The sequence below is a fragment of the Bubalus kerabau genome, chromosome 3, assembly GCF_029407905.1.
Source record: "Bubalus kerabau isolate K-KA32 ecotype Philippines breed swamp buffalo chromosome 3, PCC_UOA_SB_1v2, whole genome shotgun sequence".
Lineage (NCBI taxonomy): Eukaryota > Metazoa > Chordata > Mammalia > Artiodactyla > Bovidae > Bubalus > Bubalus kerabau.
The window spans coordinates 42,390,273-42,403,475 of NC_073626.1; the positions used below are offsets into that span (position 1 = coordinate 42,390,273).

Genomic DNA, 13,203 nt, shown 5'->3' on the forward strand with positions numbered 1-13,203 from the left:
CGTTAATCAGAACACGGGTCACAGGCCGGTGAGGCCTGCTGTGGTGACAGGTTTTGCAAACTGCTCTGTGCCTGAGGAGAGGGTTGCTCACCCCATACCCGGGTGTTTGTAGCTGGGGCCCATGTTATCTTCGAATTCTGAAGGGCAGCAAAGCTCAGGGAAATTGCAAAGCACGCGTGTTTCCAAGTGCTGAGGAGGGCAAGTGCAGTGACCGGAGTGGTTTTCTGAGAGAGGGTGGGGCCAGCCTGGCTGCCATCGGAACTGACTGTTCCCCCACAGACTCTGGACCAGAAAAAAAAAAAAAAAGCCTGCAGCTGTATCTACAGAGCCTGTTGTTGTTTGCTGCGGTGTGTTACAACACAGCCTGGCAGCCTCCCGCGTCTTTCTCTCTTCCTCCGCCTAGTCCCAGGCCATGTGACATGGCCACACGGCATAGCAGATTTGACCACACGGTTCCTGCTGTTCCCTCAGTTACTAGGCTCTTCCAGGTCTGCATTCTTCTTGCTCACGCTATGCCCCCTCTCTTCCACCCCGCCCCCCCACCCCGAGTTTCTTTTCTTCCTCTTCCACATCCATCAGCCTGGCAAACACCATCTCTTAATACTCTTTTACGACTCAGATCTAGCGTCACCTCTTCAATGAGGCCTTCCCTGACTCCCTTCCCCAGGAAGAGCCGATTGCCCTGCTCCTGGGAGTCCACCACTGGTCTATGCATAGCGACTCCCTATGCAGGTATCTTGTCACAATCTATGAAACATGAGGCCCATGGACATGCAATGTGGATGGCACTGTCTCTTAGGTCTGGGACAATGTCCTCTCACCTCACTATACCGTGCACATAGCACAGTGCTTAATTCCATGCTGTTAAAAAGCATGTGGGTGTATGCTAAGTCGCTTCAGTTGTGTCTGACTCTTTGAGACCCTATGGACTGTGGCCCGCCAGGCTCCTCTGTCCATGGGGATTCTCCAGGGAAGAATACTGGAATGGGTTGCCATGCCCTCCTCCAGGGGATCTTCCCAACCCAGGGACTGAACCCGTGACTCTTGAAGTTCAGGCCTTGGCAGGTGGGTTCTTTACCACTAGCATGCCACCTGAGAAGCCCCATTAAAATCACAGTAGATGCTTAAACGATTGGTGTTAGTATGCAGAACTAATGCACAAATAAACTGTTTCAGTGACACTTCTTGGCACCTGGTAAAAAGGTAAGCTTCTAGGCATTGAAGCAGGGCCTTTGCCCTCATTGAGGAGGTTTCAGTGTCAGCTCTAGTGGTTGTTTCTGCGGGTGGCACCTCTTGAAGGCAGGGATGGTTATTTGTAGAAGAAGCTCTTCATAAGTACCTAAATGACCCTAGGTGATATAGTGCTGAGGCCAGATGTGGAGTTGGAAGATGTTAGGTTTCCATAGGTAATTATTAAGCTCCACAGCTGTGGGACTTCAGGTTTCTGTTTCCTCAAAAATGAGGAGATTGAGCGAGCCACTCCCTAAGGCCCAGGAGCTGCTAGTCCAGTCCCCTCCATCTGAATCTTGGTTTGGTCATTTCACTCCAGGGGCCTGAGCCCCCTCCTCAAGTCCAGCTGCTCAGCAGACCTACCCGTTGGCAGGCGGAAGAGAATACAGACATCTTTTAAGAGAACACAGAAATCCTCTGCTGTCTCAGTCACCTGGGATCTCATGTTTGAAAGGTAGAAGACCGTGGGAAACCCTAGTCTTAACAGTCCCTGAGTGTCCAGAGGCAAGTGCTACGTGCTATGCTTCTCCAGATGGGACTTTTTTCCTCCAGTTCCAAATGGACAATACCAGTTTCCCTGGTATTGTTTCCCGGGGCTAACCTGGCTTGCTTACCTGACGCAAACAAGCCTGGCCTGCCCCTCTCCATCCCCGGATCAGGTCGGGTGGGCGGACCGGAGGGCAGAACTGTCAGAGAGAGGTCCCAATGTGAAGTCCACTAGCTTGCTTGAGCATTAGTGTCCTCGGAGGTAAGGGATGGAGTGAGGGGGCGTCGGTCAGTTTCCTCCATCTCTTCCCTACAGCGCCCACAAAGGGGCAAGGGCTAGACACGTGGGCTGGCGTGGGGGAGGCGGAGGTTACACCGAGGCGGAGGTGCAAATGACCCGGGGCGGGGCCTTATTTGCATGGACGGCGTTCGGCCGCCAATCGGGATGGGAGGAGCGACAGCCCGCGCGTCTTTTGGGGGCGGACTGACAGCCCCGGGGCCCTATGGGAGGCGGGTCCTGCGGCCCGCGGGGGCGGGACTGCGCCGGGCGCTGCCCCGGGGAACTCGGGCCGCTTCGCGGGCGCTGCCAGTCTCCGGCGGCGGCGGCGTCCGGCGCGCGGGCGGCCTGCTGGGCGGGCTGAAGGGCCGGCGGCGCGCGGCTGAGGCAGAGCGACAGAGCGGGCGAGCCGCCACGGCGACAGGTACCGGCGCCATGGCCATGGGGGGATGAGGCGGGGTGGCCGCCCGGCCCCGGGAGCCGCGTTCCCTCCTTCGCGGTCCTGCCGCAGCTGCGCTGCTTCCTCACGCGGGGCCCCAGCCCGGGAACCGCGCTGCGGGGCTGGCGGGGCCGGGACTCCTCGGAGCGGGCGCGCTGGAGGCGCCCAGGCTCCCCCGCGGGAATCCTCTGCGTCCCGCCGGGCGAGCGGGGCCGGGGCTCCCTTCCCCTCCTGGAGGCGCGGAGCCGGGCGGCCGCGGGAACGTCTCCCCGCCCCTGCCGCGCTCTCCCTCAGGGAGACGAGGCCGGTCGCGCCCCGCTGGTCCTCACTCGGCTCTTTTTTTTTTTTTTTTTTTGGTTTCCCGCCCTGGGTAACAGGTCCCGGCTCCGGCTCCCGTCTCGGCGGCCCTCGACTCGCCCGCCGCCCGGCGCCCGAGAGCCAGGCGGCCCGTGAGCCGCCGCCGCCGCCGCCGCGAGCGGGAGAGAAACTTCGGTCTCCCGGCCCCGGGCGGCGGGAGAAGTGGGCCCGCGGTGAGCCGTGCGCCGGGACGCATCGCGGGCGCGATGGAGCCTTGCTCACCTGGCGGGCCCGCCGTGGGAGGGATAACGGAGCGTCCCGCCGCAGCCGCGGTCCCCGGCTTTCGGTCTGCGCTCCCGGGGCGGTGGGTGTGGATATGCGCGTTCGCCGCCTTTCACCTGCAGCCCCGGGAGGGGGACCAGTGACTGGGAACACGGCCTCCCCGCCCTCGACTGCCTGTAGAGGGGACCGGGGCAGCGCCGTTCCAACAGGTGATTATCCCAAGTGCCAGGTGAGAGCCACTGAAAAGTTGTTTCAGGGTTCGATAATTCAATTCACTCCCTGGGCTTTGTTAAGCCTTCTCCCATAATGATTTTTTTTCTTTTTTTAAGGTGTGCTGACCGCAATATCGGAGTCAAAAACCAGTATTGATTGGGGTGCGGGGTGGGTGGGGAAAGTGGGGAGTGTCGCCAGCGTGCAGATTGCCTTCTTTCCATTGACTTGGCCGGGAGGAACATCTTAGTTTAAAAATCGGTTTCTGCAGTGGTGGTGAAAGCATGCATAGTAAGGTACAAGTTGTAAATGGAGAATGCAGAGCTCGAGATATCCTTCGCTGTGGTTCAGGACAGAGTGTACAACGTTTGGCCGCCATTCAGTAAATTCTGCATGAAGCAGTTTGAGCTCGTGGTTTTGGATTTACTTTACAAGAGTGGAATAAGGCTAAGCTTTGAATGGGAGCTTTCTTTGCCTCTCTGAGGGCACACAGGAGTGTTTATTTTCATTGTCTTCTCGTTTTGTTAGATTGTAGACAAGCGAAAAGTTAAGGCTTATTTTGGTTCAGTATTTTTAATAGTCTATGGGAATTCTCCTTCACCCATTCCCCCCCTCCCCCGCCCCGCATAAGAGTATTTATTTTAAAATTCGAGGGTAGAGTTGAACAACTTTTTATTCTTGTGGAAGTTTTTATGTTATACTTTCACTTATTTTCTGTTTCTCTCTCTCACAGCTGACCTCACTTAAAATCTACAGTTATGGCCCTGACCAATTTAGGGCATTTATAGAAAAAGTTTTAAAATAATATATAATTATTTTAAAATATATTATGAAGGTTTAGATAACTCAGATTTTTCTTATGTTTTTTTTTTAAAATGTCTGTGCTGGATATGATTTGAATAAGAGATGTAAGGAACTTCTTAAGGACAGTTACACTTTTGATTTAATTATGTTATTTTATTAGTGCTTCATTGAATGGTAATTTTAGTCACACGTTAATTAATAACACCTTTGAAAGGTGCAGTCTAACCAATAGGGTAGTTGTGACTGTTCGGGATTTTTTTTTTTTTAATCAAAGATTTTATAAAAAATTTTTTTGTTTCTCTAAAACAGGCTTATCTGCTGTGAGTTCTTTGTCTTTCAAACATGAACATTTTAAAATATTGGATTAGGCAACTAGTGAAGTCTTCAATTTTCTGTTTATTCTTGCATTGGAAAAAGAACTTATTTCGGTTGTTTTGTTTCCTAAAGTCTTAGCTTAGAACAATCAGTCTAGAGAAGGAAGAACATCCTCTTTCTATAGCTGTACAAGAAATTATTACTGTTGAAAGCTGAGTTGGCTTTTCGATGCTTAGCGAAGGTAGATTGAGCAGTGACTTGTTCAGAGTGGGTTTTATTCTGTATAAGTAGTTCTGAGGAATCTTACGAGACTAGGGTAATGGGTGATCTATATAATTGTTGTTTAAAGTGTATAGGAGTATATTAGTCTAACTATTGTGTATAATTAGAAGTTTTAAGTTTTTATCTTGTGATGCTTAAATGTGCCACATACCATAAATTAAAGCTGTATTTCATAGTTTAATTTACAAAAGCATGTTTTGGGAACTTTAACTGTAAAAGTGCCTTTTAATTAAAATACTGTTTTCAAATTCAATTTTTACATGTTTTAATTACTGATTTCTGTCCACTTTTAACTTGTGATAGACCGTATCGTAAAATGGTCAACCACGTTATAGTTTCAAAATTAAATATAAGTTGAATTCTTACATCTACATAATAAATGTTGGGAGTATTTTTAAGTCACTTACCCTCAGGTGTGGCTCCTTTTGAATTTGGGGGTGGGCAAATATTTTTGATTAAACAAAGCTACAGAAAAACAGGGACACATGTGAAACAAGCTACGTTTGAGGGTAAATCACATGATACTGTTAGATAGTAATACTTATTTATTTAACAGTAAAATGCATGCTGTATCTGTTATTAAGAATATTTTCTGTAGGCCTTTAATATAATTTTTCACAATTCCTAACCAAGAATCTATATTGTACATATTTTGGCACACTGAATTCTGTACTTATTTTATGCTGAACAGTTAAATATTTTATACTTTTTATAATTCTGAAACTTTTTGAACTTTCTAACCTAGCTGATTAAGTAATCAGGTTTTGTTTTTCATTATTTTACATTCTGAATTTTTTTTACAGTGCATTTTTAACTTCTGACATTATACCAGGAAAATTAAAAGTTTAAGGAAAATTAAATTTACAGTCAGTCATTCAAGACTAAGTGGAAGTTGGTAGGTAAATCATATAACTATTGATTTAAAAACAGTAGCCACTTAAGTGGGTTTTTTTTTTTTTGCAAAAAGATGCTTATTTATTGTGTAAAAGATAGTTCTGCCAAATGAAACAGGTTAAAGTAATTTATAGCAGGACCTTGTGGACGTAACTAAGTTCCTAAGGATATTTCAGTAGTAGTTAAAACACTAAAATTCAAGCACTCAAATTATTTGTACTTCATTTTTGTCATGATGAGGCTTGACCTGCATTCAGCTGAAACTCAAACATGTAAGGCTATAATCCTTAAATGTGGCACGTATTTTAGTGTTCTAGCCTTTAGGAAAACAGCTAGTTAATAAGAGTGAAGGACCACCAGAGGGAGTATGGGGTCTACACATTTGATTTGATCTATTTTCTACTCTTGGTCTGGAAAAGAAACATTTTAAAAACTAGGAATAAAATTTTAGCTCTCTAAAACAGGCAAAAAGATATTGAAAGTTGGGAATTGTAGCTCTTTGGAACTGCTCTTATTTTTGTAACACTTAATCAAGTTTGTTTTTTTCTTTTTATAAAAAGGTACAGTTACTAGAAAAATAAAAATTATGTATTTTCAGAGTGCAATAATGGGTTTTTAAGTAAACAGTTCCACATCTGTGAAAGTTATGGAACATCCGAATGTTAAGAATGTTTTTTAAGATTAAAAATACAGTCCATTTGAGTTGTATGGTCTTGAAATTGCTCATTTTTTGGAAGGAGGAATAAAAGATGGAGAAAGATCAAAGACTAGAAGAGGGGTTTTTTCCCTTTTGTAGTCTGCAAACGTTTGCTAAAGCAGGCGATGGTAAATTTTTGGAACCATTTGTGATGTTCAGTTTGTAGTCTTGGCCGTTTGTGTGTGATGTTAAATGAAGAACCACTCCTAGTCCCCTGCAAATGATCATCTGATGATCAAAAACAGGGTTGGGGATTTCAAATTGATCTCATCAAAAATCCAGTTTGTGTGTATGTTTCTCAATGTTCCTGTCTCTGGAAATTAAAGATCCTTGTAGCTGCTGAAAGTTACACGTGGAATCTGAAGGTCAGAATGTCTCTGTCACAGATAGTGCTGCAGTAGGCTGCTTTTTGGAATGGAGGTCTTTTTCTGAATAAGGGTGAAATGGCCTTTACTCATGTTAAATATTAGCCAATGGAATTATTTCCATGTTTAACTTTTTAAAAAAAGCAAGACAATAAAATAAAATCTTGTAACCTTGACATATTTTGGATTTTACCCCCTAGCATTAAAAAATTACTTCATGATGGATGGTCATATTTAACGTTCTGAAATTCTAGTTTGGAAAGGGGATCTGTTGTGAAAAGATGGTATTTCACTGATGCGAAATAGAGTAGCTTACATGGAGAGAAATTTGTTTCTCTTTTGAATTATACTTAGGTTAAAATATAATATACTTATTAAGAATTGAAATGTCATCTAAATTTATTTTCATTGTGAACTTTATAAGTTCATTTAATATATCTTTGGGGTTATTCCTAGGTAGATCTCTCAGAGTCCATTTGTGTACACACACACATAAATACATACACACAGGTAGGAAGATAAATATCTATACTGTATGTATTTGCATTATATATGTAACTGTATATGTTTATTATATGTATACATATAAATCATCTATATGACTTCACAGGCTTATTTATATGTGAATTCTTTTTTTTCAAGTGAAATCTTGCTTCATCAAGAGGAACAAAGTACATGTCCACACAGAAACTGATAAAAATGTTCGTAGAATCTTTCTTCACAATAATAATAAACTAATGACTCATGGTGGCTCAGAGGTTAAAGCGTCTGCCTGCAGTGCAGGAGACCTGGGTTCAATCCCTGGGTTGGGAAGATCCCCTGGAGAAGGAAATGGCAACCCACTCCAGTATTCTTGCCTGGAGAATCCCATGGACGGAGGAGCCTGGTGGGCTACAGTCCATGGGGTCGCAAAGAATCGGACACGACTGAGAGACTTCACTTTCACTTCACTTTCAATGACTCATACAATGACATAGAAGAATCTCAGAAATATTATTCAGAGCAAGAGAAGCCAAACACATGTATGTATTGTTAGATGCCATTTATAAAAAATATAAGAACAGACAAAACTTAGGTATGGTGATAGAAATCAGGAAAGCAGTTTCTGGGTAAAGGCTGTAGATAACTGGAAAGGGACAAAGGGGAACGTTTTCTGTAAAGAAACTCTTCAGTTTTCAAAAAATTAATTAATATGACTTTGCTGGGTCTTTGTTGGTGGCATGTGGGATCTAGTTTTTTGACGAGGGATCAAACCCTGGCCCCCTGCATTGGGAGAGTGGAGTCTTAGCCATTGGACCACCAGGGAAGTCCCAAAAGGGAACTTTTGAGGGTGATAGAAATATTCTATAGCTTGGTTTGGGATTCGAGTGATTAAATTCACGTATACGGTTTCAGGGTAATTTTTAATTTTCATATATTTTTAACTTACAGAACAGTTTCAAGACCAGTACACAGAACTTCCAGATTCATCAATTGGTGTTGTATACATTTGTTCAAATTTACCAAGCCGAATATTTAAGATCCGTGCATTTTATGGTATGTAACTTTTACTTTCATAAGGAAAAAAGCTATAAATATTTGTTGAAGATGAGAATGACTTTGTTATCTGAAAAAAGTGAAATACCTCAATTTGAAATATGAAAGCAGTACTTTAATAATGTAGAAAAAGAATTACTGACATGTCTTTTGTCTCTATATGTATCTGTGTTCCTTCTCTCTGAAGTCTCATGACATCATATTTCTGTTAGAAGAAACAGAATCCTGAAAATGATTCAAGGCACAATTGCCAGCAGGGAAACTGGTTCATTTTGTTATGCTGTGTAAGGCACCTAGGGAACAAGACTGCTACCCAGTGAGAGCACCCTGGGAATTAAAGGTACTGGTAATCCCCGTTAAGAGGGTTGCACATCTTCAGTGTGCTAGGTTTTTCTCCAACATGTACAATCTTTACTGTCCTAGAATTCACCAAAGAAGAGGGAAACAAATTTGGTTGTTCTCTTTGGGTGGTATGTATAATAGGGAGGAAAGAGTGGTGTGTACTAACCATATAAACTAGTCTTGATCATAGGTAAGTGGTAAATCTAAATGGTGAATTTGGTGCTCTCTATTAGTTTTAGTGCTGCCATAGAGTGATTTGAGGTAAACCTATTTAAGTCATATCTTAAAATATGTCAGTCGTTAAGACATTCAACTTTTTTTTTCTTAACTTACTATTTTATGTAAGCTTAAATATGTTCTTCACAATTTAGTATTGGGCATTATTTATGGATATTCACTTTTCATCCTTTTTTTTTTTTTTTTTTTTGCATCTCCATAAGAAATTTGTTTATTTGGTTATACTAGAGTGGAAGATGATTTGAAGTAACAGGAGAACTAACCAACAGGCTTAACAAATTAATCATTGATGACTGGGGATAAACACTTATGTTGCCTGTACTAACCAAAACTGTACATATATATTGTCTGTAAATTTTTTCCTTAACAAATATAAGTTCTTTGATGAGAAAAATGACAAACGTCGAACTTGGCCAACATGGGTAATAGGACTGACTTTCTTCATTTAGTGAACACGCTCCTGTTCCTCATGTCCTGTTCTCCCTTTTATAGACACTAAATTTCACTGATCTGTTGAGCATGAATAAAGCATTATTTGAAAAAAAATTTAAGAATTTTGTTTTGAGTTGTCAAGCCTTAACTGCAGATAGAACTTTAAAAATACTTATAGGTAGTTTTTCTTTTAGACTTTTTATTATGAAAGTTTCAAACATACACAGAACTGGAGACACTAGTATAATGAACATCTATATACCTATTCTCCAGGTTTATTAATTATCAACAGTTCAGTTAACATGCTTTTAAAACTGTTACATTCTCACAAATATTTAAAACAGTAGTATACCAGATTTTTTTTTTCCCCCAAAATTTTGTTGTACATAGAGAAACCTGAAAAGTGGTGTGTTTTAGTTCACACTTAGCTTTGGACGATCAGTAATTCTGAAACCATTCTTATTCTTAGTTTCTTTCCGTCAGTTCATAGCCTGGAAAAGAAAGATAAATTTTTTGGCTTTTTCTTTGTAGTAAATTAGTTCAAATACACTGTAGAATAAAGTACTGTTCATCTGAAAAGTTAGATTATCTTCAAAATGTAGTGTCTGAGGAATGCTGTTGTTTAAATGTTTCGCTGTTATTTTCTCTTTCTCTAAAAACTAAGTCATTGCTGTGCTTTTTTAGGCTCCAAATCTGTATCTTCTTGAGGCCTTCCAAAACTGAGGCCCAAATTTTCACCTGTGTCTTGAAACTAAATATGTTTAAATACCAACTCTGTAGCAACTGCACACCAACACCCCCTCCCTCCACCCCCAGTCGAAACACTTTCTTGACTTTCTTCTTTAGCTGTTCGTGACACGGTTATTCTTACTGGTCATTTTTTTTTCCTCTTACTCTTCCTTTACTTAAGCTCAGTGAGTCACTAAATCACTTTGTTTCTAAATTTATGCTTTTTTGTCCTTTTCATTTCCACTCTAATTGTCCTAATTTGGGTAACATGTTAGCAGGAAGTTATCCTTAATCTATAATGAACGTGATATATATCAAAATTAAGATATATTACTAAAGTAAAATAGGGCATTTTCTTCCCTTTCAGAGAAGGCTTCAGTCTTAAAAGCAAACACATAATTTTTAAGGCCTAGGAAATCATTGTGTTTGAACCAAGGTGACGTAGATGATCTCCAAACCACTCAACCTGGTGAATGATGGCCGGCAGGGGTATAGGTGCAGACTTCCTTACCACAGAAATGGCCCAAGTGAGTTCCTTCTAGCCCAGAATATCTGCAGGTGCTTTGCAGTGGGGCAGATACTACGTGTATGTAACACATTTTCAGGACGTCTTGTGCTTCTGTGGTAAAAATAAGGGATCTATTGGTTTACCTGAAAACTCTTCTCCTGTTCCTTGTGGCAAATTTCCTGTCCAAGATAGTTCTCATCAAAAAGCCATTATGCCAAAAGTGACTTGACACTCTTATCTCATTACTTTCCCTTCTCTTTACAGGCTCCTAGAATTGAGGTTTGTCAGAAAGATAGCAACTGAGGTTAGTTGAGAGGATGTAAAATAAAAATGGGAAAGTAAGGGATGTCTGTTGCACTTCACATGAGCAGTAGCCAGCCTCCAGTGGTCTTGGGCCTGAGTCCTTTCCAGATGGATTGTAGCTTATGAACTTGGCTTGCCTTTGGTCAGCTTATGGAGATCTTTCTTCTTTCTGCTCTTCTGGGAATTGTTTGAATTTCCTCCTGGTGGAAATCAGGATGCAATTTTACATTACTGACTCGGGGATAAGAGAATAAAATTTGATACTGTTTTAGATAATCCAGTATATCTGATTATTTTCTTCTGTGGGAAGTAGGAATAATACAGGGATTCTGAGATGCTTATGCAGAAATTAATGGTTATTCAGAGTGGAAAATGGAGGAGAAAATTACACCATTTATAGGAAGGCTAGTATGGTGGGGGCTAGACCTTTGATAAGGAGTATTGCTACATGATCTTGGGCAAGTTACAGTTGTTAGGATTAGTGGGATCCTTCTCTATAGTACAGAAACTAGAGATAAGTCCTAGGGTATAGGGAGTGGGGGAGCCTGAAGGGAGAAGGAATGGGATGGAAGAGTTTCCAAGGATTATTTTGGTTTAAAATATAAGTTAAAATCTTCCTGAAGTTTTGGGGATGGCAGCTCTGCCTGTGGCATCAGAATGTGGTCCTGAGGCCCTCTTGCACTGTGAGAAGCTGTGCCTCTTATCCTGAATGCTTGGTGTTCAGAATAGTGCTGCAGAGTAAGTGAGAGTTGAATTGAGTTGTTAGGACTGATTTTGTCTTCAGGGTGTTTTGTGGTTGGGTGGAGACTAAGAGTCTGGTTAGACCCTTAGGTAAGACTGTCACCACCGCTTTGTGATATGGGACAAGATACATAGCTTTTCTCTGAGCCTCAGTTTCCTCATCTATAATATTGGGAGGTGCATGCAGTATTAATACCTACCTAAGGGCTGTGAGGTTTAAATGAGACAATACATACAAAGTACTTAGCCCATAACCTGGCATATGTCTTCAGTAAATATTAAATACAATTATAGTTTCATTAATAAGCAGTTTTGTGTTTGGATAATAAGTTCTGTTAGGTTCTAAGTGTTGTTACAGAATAAATAAGATCCTGTCCTTAGACAAGATAGAACATGTACACAAAAGATAAGTAACAACCCAAGTCCTGTGGTAAGTGATAAATGAGTGGTGTACTTAAGAACTCGTGAGGCAGGAGTAATTGCTAAGCTGATGAGAATTTCAGGAAGGTGACGGAACTCCACCTGAGCTTTGTAGGACTAGTTAGCAAGTTAAGGGGATAGGCTCCTTGGAGCCAGACTGCCTGTGTTAGAGTCCTGACTCTGCTACTGTGTAATCTTCAGTAAGTTACTTGACCTCCTTCCTAGGATTGTTGAGAGAATTAAATGAGTTAGTACATGCCAAGTGCTTAGAACAATGCCTCAAATGTGGTTAGAAGACCCAGCACAACCCCAAAAAAACCCAGAAACAAGCCATGTAATTAGCGCATGATAAACTGTTGCTATAAATTGAGAGAAGGGAGAATGCATTTCAGGTAGAACATTGAATGACAACGAAGGGGAGGTATGGTAAGTTTGTTTGAAATGATGAAGCCGAATGGATTCAAGGGAATAACCTGTGGAAAATAGTGGGGGATTGTGTTGGGGCAGAATTATGAGTGATTAAGCCAGGGACTGTGACATCTTCTCCATATATTTCGGGGGAACTTGGGAAGATGTTTTGGGTTATTGTAAAGCATCCTTGTGTGCTTGAATAACATTTCTAAGTCGTGTCTCTTGCATTTCTCACTGTCATTCCTGATTTCAGTGTAACTTAAACTGCTGTTCATACTAATTTTGACAATGAAGTTCATGATCCTCTACTTTGAACCATTATGGCTCTTTAATCTATCCATTTCTTTTTGTAAACATGTATTTTGGCTAACTTTCCCTATTTCTCTCCTTATTCTATTTGTTTACATAATGCTTTTTCCTTTTCTTCAAAGTTTAGTGGGTTTCTGCTGTTTTCCACTCTGCCCTCAAAAATCCCAGTAGAGATCCTAAATCACCAAAGTCACAAAGTAGAAAGGGATAGGGCAAAAAAAGGTGAGGAAAGTGGGGAAATATTCTCTAGTCCAGCAGTCTTATTTTACAGATGAGGACATTGAGGTCCAGAGGAAGTTATGTGAAGATCCACAGCTAATAATTAGCAACCTATACCTTTCAGAGCTAAACAAGGGCTGTTTTTGTTTTTGTTTTTGTTTTTACACTGTTATCCTAGTATGATTCTTAACAATCTGGGTAGGAGTTAGAGTAGTATCACTAATAATATTTCTACTAACAACTATCAGACCCCAAGGTAAGAATAATTTTACTGCTAGGAATAATGTGATAATAATTCACTCTCTTCTTAATGAGAAGCCCATGATTACACCTATTAAACTAGCATTACTATTCTTTTTTTAAATATAAATTTATTTGTTTTAATTGGAGGCTAATTACAATATTGTATTGGTTTTGCCATACATCAACATGAATCCG

The 13,203-nt window shown here is 41.6% G+C and overlaps 1 protein-coding gene across 3 annotated transcripts in view; it reads left to right on the forward strand.

Moving 5' to 3' along the window:
- Nucleotides 1-2,259: 2,259 nt before the first annotated feature.
- The window catches only part of FKBP5 (FKBP prolyl isomerase 5), a 116,576-nt gene continuing 105,632 nt past the window's right edge, over nucleotides 2,260-13,203 (forward strand). For all 3 annotated transcript variants that reach the window (XM_055571613.1, XM_055571612.1, XM_055571611.1), the window contains exons 1-2: nucleotides 2,260-2,417; nucleotides 8,010-8,114. The gene's annotated coding sequence lies outside the window, so the exon portion shown is untranslated. The remainder of the gene's footprint in view (nucleotides 2,418-8,009; nucleotides 8,115-13,203) is intronic.